General features: G+C 41.0%; 1 protein-coding gene across 1 annotated transcript in view; it reads left to right on the top strand.

Annotated features, from left to right (window-relative positions):
• The first annotated feature begins 411 nt into the window (after window positions 1-411).
• Window positions 412-6,000, top strand: part of SMOC1 (SPARC related modular calcium binding 1) — a 117,244-nt gene continuing 111,655 nt past the window's right edge. Inside the window, exon 1 of the mRNA XM_029964069.1 lies at window positions 412-459. The gene's annotated coding sequence lies outside the window, so the exon portion shown is untranslated. The remainder of the gene's footprint in view (window positions 460-6,000) is intronic.

Below are 6,000 nucleotides of genomic sequence, written 5' to 3'. Positions count from 1 at the left end.
ACTTCAGTTTTCAGGAAGTTTTTCTCTGTAGCAAAGAATATTGAGTTACAAATGCATCTTTCCCCCCCACCATGTTTAAAAAAGGTAGGTATCTCATCACAGTAACTGTTCTTCCTGTTAAACTTGACACCTTCTTGGGTAAACCCATGCTGTGTTTTAGCTCGTTGTTGCTTTTCTTAAGAAAATTTCCACATCTGACCTTAAGTGGGAAGCCTCTACTGTAACTACTTTCAAGTTAACCTGCCCACTAATAGTGCCACCTTCAGAATAGCTATAAATTAAAAGCTTCTGACTAGCTTTTTCTTTATCTCTAGACTCCTGTCAAAATCTGCTTCATTCCCTCCAAGATATATACTCTCTGGGTGTGCCTTTGTTCAGACAGGACAACGGGAGTGGGAGAACAGTTCTGAACTTGGTAGTTTTTGCTGAACCCTGCATGAAGCCTTCCTCCTGGTAAAGGTGTGTCCAGTTTCAGTAATTCATGCTTTTCTTTGGAAATCATCAGGGCAAGTGAATAAAGTAAAACTGCACATATATATTCCGTCTGACATATTTTGCTTCAGTTTGTTCAGCATTGGTAAACATGTGTGGAAATATAACCAGCCTTTCAGGACGATGATTAAGTGCAGCATGTCAGAGCAAAAGCTAAAGATTACTTTCACTTCTCTTTCCTTGTCTTCACCTTGCATGAAACTGTGGAGAATACAGGCACTTGTATTCAGGAAGTGCCAGAAGGCTGATGATAGACATGATGAGGTCACCTCTGATTAAGAGGACAAAACAGGGTGTTATCTTTGGCTTGTCTCTGGTTAGTATTTATTAGAAAGCAAACCTAGGGATTACCACAAACAACCTAAGCCAAGGTTGTCAATTCTTCAGTGTATGGTAGACTGTTCATGCATATCCATGCATTTCCTAAGGCAACCAATTAGGATCAAATGAGAAGACATAATCTTGTTAAATCTCATGCCAGTGTTCAGATGGGTAGAACAATACTTACCTAAAACTGCTTTACTGGGACTTGCTAGTGGCTTTTGTTTCACTAACAGATGCTGATGTAAAAATACAAGATTCTCTTGGCATCTGTTTTGTTGTGAGGTGATTGACACCTTTTGTTTACACAAAGCATCTCAATGAAGTCACTACTGGATTCAACAAGATACTAACTGAAGACAGCATTTATAAATGCTGACACTGATGAAGCTATTTTAGTTAATGCCCTATACTAAATTGAAATCAGGATTTGATGGCTTTGAGTAGAGGAAACCTCTTAAAATCGGCAAGGGCCAAAGTTTGAGGAAGCATTTCTTACCCAGAGAGCAGGGAGTACTTTCTTCTACTTTCCCTAGCTCTGCCTTTTTTTTTTTTTCCCTGATAAAGCAGCTGCTGCAATATCTTTTGAATTGAAACTCCTGTCAAGCTGCTGTCCTGGTTTCTTATTGATCTTGAGCACTTGGCTAAAAACTTCAGATCCCTGAAGTGAAGGGAAAGCACCGAAAGTTTCCCCTTACTTTAGGGAGAGACATGCCTCTATCTTAGGTATTTTTTGGGGAGGAAGCTGGTGGTACCCAGTGTCATCTTGTTCTCAGTTGGTGGTTATTAGAATGTACAGCTGGCTCTTGGGAATCTCTCTAGATATATTATAGGGCAACATCTATGTTATATCTAGTGCTGTATGCAGGCTGCTCAGCTTGAACAGTTTTAGTTGGACCTACTGCTTTCAGACAGTGAGCTTGACTTTGTAGGAAGCTTCCCTTTAAGTGTGATTCCCCTTTGGGGAAAGTTTTTTTGGAAATAGAGTAAGATTATAAAGCCATTCCACTTTAAAGCTCAAATGGTGGTGATTCAACAGACACTACAAGCTATTAAAGAGGCAGTTGTGGAGGGCTGAATGAATATTGGGGAAGTGTCTGTCTCAGTTGAAGCTTGTATTCCACTTTGGTAATTGCAATATAAGCTCTTAGGCTAGAAAAGGGAATTAAAAAAAGCAGATGTTTCTTTATCAGTCCAGAAGGCCAACAGTTCTGGAAAGACAGGAGAGCTCAGAAACTGATTTGGTGTCAGACAATATGACAAAATTAAACAGAATTGTAATTTATCACTTGCATTCACTTAATTCCCTATTCCCTCTCTTGGTTGGTTTATTTGCTGGTTTATTCCCTTACGCCAGGGAAAGCTTCCTTTCTAGATTTCAGGCCATCCCTCTATTTCTTAAGTCTCACTTATGACAAGCAAACTAGCACTAAGTTATCCACAGGACCAAGCAACAAGGGCAGTTCTTGACTGGAGTGTGAGGTTTCTGCCTAGAATTTGCAAACTGCTTTTGTCCTTGCTTGTATGGTTGGTTGACCTTGCCCAGCTGCCAGACCCCTCCTCACTTTTTCCCCTGCTCCAGCATGGGTTTTTCTTATGGACTGCAATCTTCCAGAAAATATCTGTTCCATCATGGGTTCTCCATGGGCTGCAGCTTCCATCAGGAAATGTCCAACAGCTCTGCTGTGGCATCCCCTCCATGGGCTGCAGGGCAATACCTGCTCCTCCACGGTCTCTTTTGTGAGCTGCAGAGGAATCTCTACTTTGGTATCTGGAGCACCTCTTTCACTCATCTTGATCATACTGTGGCTTCTCAAGTCCTGCCCTGCTACCCACATCATGTGACATTTTGACTTCTAAGTATATTTTGGCATGTTTTTGCTCTGCAGTTGCTGTGCTGTGGAACCATGTGTCCAGCACAGGGCAGCCCCTAACTTCTCACAGAGACCGCCTTTGCACCATGCTGCTACCGTGTTTCCTTACTATGTAAGCACAATACAGGTGGTCAGACCGGGTTCTGTACTGTTAGTCAGTATTGCTTCTTCTGCAATGATGGCTTGAGTTGTAAATCTCCCAGCAGAGTCAACAATGGTTTTGCTATGCTTCTGTGGAAGTACCACCAACATGAAGTTCACGTCAGTCAAACTGATTGTACCTTGAAGTCGTTTCAGTACTTTTCAAGGCAGTGTGGATGTCTTACAGAGGTTGTGTATGGCTTTGCTGTGAAAGGTGCCAGTGCACCTCAGCAATATCAGAGAAGATATAGTGCAATATATATCCTGCTCTGTGATTTTAATTTTTTTACAATGTAGCCTCAAATTGACTGAGTACTTTCCAGTTCTGTTCCCATGTGAATGCAGATTTCAGTATTGATTGTGCTACTCTGTTTTTTCCATATGAGTACCCTTACTTTTGGAGTACTGCAGTTCTGTACAGTTTGTAAACAGCTGCTTTGCAGGCATATGTGTGATTTACAGGGAGTAAGCGACTTCCATAGTCAGGAAGGAGAAAGTTCTTTGGCGATTCTAGCTTCTACACACTTCTGGTGCTTCAGATCATGGCATATTGATGCAGGTTCTCTGGCAATGAGTTGAGTGCTAAATCCCACATGCATTCAAGCATCTAGAGGCTATTAATTTCTGTAGGTTCTGGCTCCATGAGGAGCCTCTAAAATTTTTGACATGACACTGCAGGGCTGTCACACCCGAACCTAGGGACTGCCTTTCTTCTTCCCCCTTTGGAAGGGGAAGAGAGCACACAGTTAATGATAAGCCATTACTGGTCTTGGTACTGAATAATTCTGAAAAAGGACTGTCAATTATTGTATCTCCTGGCAAGCTTTGACTCGGGAAACTTATAGGAGCACCTATATAACATCCAGATCTGATGGTCTGCATCCTTGTGTGTGGACAAGGTCCCAGGCTTTCATACCCTGGTGAAAATAAGTTTGGCTTCAGAGAAAAGCTACTGCTCAAATAATGAATTTGTCTACTTAAATATTCTATATGCTGACATATTGTGGAAGTTGAGCAATTTTTACAGTATCTGAGCTCTCATTATAATATTGCAGTTCCTGATAGCTAGCCTGTGCTGATTGTAGGGATGTACCATGCTGAAAATGAGCTGTATGTCAAAGATCAAAACTTGGCTTCTCTTAGGTCTTAAGGTTTTTTTACTGTTGCTTGAGGCTAAAATTTTCTCTGGTGTCTTTTAAATTCTGTCTTTAGCTAGACAGCAAGCGGCTAGTAATTTTGGTCACAAACTATCCCCAAACAGGATAGAAATATATCTTTTTAAGTTTCCAGAATCTGACAACTTCTCTAGCATTTTAATCTGAGGGTTTAGGTCTTTGCTAAATTGTTTCTCAAAGCCTCATGAAGGCTATGCCTCTGTAGCAATTCACAGGCGCTTATTGACCTTACACTTGAAAGCAGTAATAAAACTGTATTACTTTCCTTGCATTGCTTGCTTCCTTTTGGCAGGATTTTGTGGAAAGTACAAGCTTTAAGTAGAACATAGTAATTTTATAAAAAAAAAAAAGTCTATCCTAGCTGTAGAAGAATCACTGCTTGAGTTAAGATTGTTGGCATTTAAGGGCAACAGATGAGCTTAGTTTGGTCCTTGTGAACTATAACAGCCTCCTGTTTTCAGTCAGTTTTTCTGCCCACAAACAATCACTTATGCTGCGTCCATTCTGTGGTCTGTGTTTCCAGGCTCATGTCTGAGCGTGTTTTCTGATCCCTGGCTATGTGTTGATGTGTTGGTTTGGCCTACTGTGAGCCACAGCCAGACAACTCCTGTGGCTGGACTGACAAATTTTGTCTGCCAGTTGTATGGCTGGAACTGGACTTAGTCACTTGTGTTGGTGGTCAAGTCTGGATGAAGGACAGCTACTGAAGGCAGTATAGACAGCTCTAGCCTCCTGGTTGAAGTGCTGACATATTGTGGAAGTTGAACAGCTCTTAGTCTACAGGAGCTCTTATTTTGATACTGCAGTTCCTGATAGCCAGCCTGCCCTGTCTGTAGGGATGGATCATGATGAAAATGGGCTCTGTTTCTGCTAACTTAACACTTCTAGTTATCAGGCAACTTAACACACTTGGAAGTGCTTCAGCCCTTTCTCTTCTGCCACATACCAGTGAATTAAGTGAAGTTAAATTTTGAATTAGCTTCTAAAAGCACAGTAGTTAAAAAATCCATGGCTGCTTGCAACTGTCATCTTTTGGAGACTGGACACTCAGCTTAGTGACAGTAGGTGCATTTCTTCTATTTCAGAAGCCCTGTTGTGAAAGACTAGTTTATTAACTCATCCTACCATCCATATGCTTACATATCACTGGATCAGAGATGTTGGTTCAGTGATAGTGTCTGTTATTTAGCTCTGAGCAAGAGGCAATGGCATGACTTATGAACATTGTGTAGGCACACAATGTGCTGTAAATCCTAGAGCTGTGCTTAAGAGTGCCAGACAAGGTCTGGAAGTGCTACTTATGAACTTTAATGCTGTCCTGTTTTATAACCCCTGTGAAAAAAGGAGTTAAAGCTCTGAGGCTCTGCTGCAAATTAAAGATAAAACACTGCTTTCCTATATACTCGGGAGCTATACTAACTTAGTTATGCTTCCTACTCCCTGTTCAGAACTATCAGGAGTCCCTCCTTTTTTTTTTTTTTTTTTGTACTGTTCATAATGCAAAGTTCTTCATACTGTCTCCTTAGCAAAAGCAGAGCTTGTGTGTACTCACTGTACATTGATGGCTGAAAACAGGAACAAATCTTAATGTCTACTAAAATCACAGGAGACTCCTAGTCCCAGATTTGAGAGTTGCAGTCTTCTGGTATGATGTTCCAGCCAAGTGTTAACATGCATGAGAAATAACTTTACTTCCAAGGGAGTGTAAGACAAACTATTTCTTCAGCCTTTTAGAGTAGGCTAAGGTTTTGCATAGAACTTGGTTTTATTCCCCCCCACCTTGAATAGGGTCTATATCTCAAATCAATATTAGATTATTTCTTTGCTAATGTGAAATGAGGAAGATCAGTTCAATGTCAGACTAATTAAGGGAGTCTGGGCTAACTTTAGTTGAAAGCAAATGTCTCTACTGTTATCACATGCACACTTTGCAGGTGTCCTGTGCTGGCAGAGCTGTCTATCTACTAGACACCTAGTTTAGGTATAATTGAATACTG

Source organism: Manacus vitellinus, unplaced genomic scaffold (assembly GCF_001715985.3).
Source record: "Manacus vitellinus isolate BGI_N305 unplaced genomic scaffold, ASM171598v3 scaffold_6_pilon, whole genome shotgun sequence".
In the NCBI taxonomy this organism is placed as follows: domain Eukaryota; kingdom Metazoa; phylum Chordata; class Aves; order Passeriformes; family Pipridae; genus Manacus; species Manacus vitellinus.
This window is presented reverse-complemented; position numbering and strand designations above follow the sequence as displayed.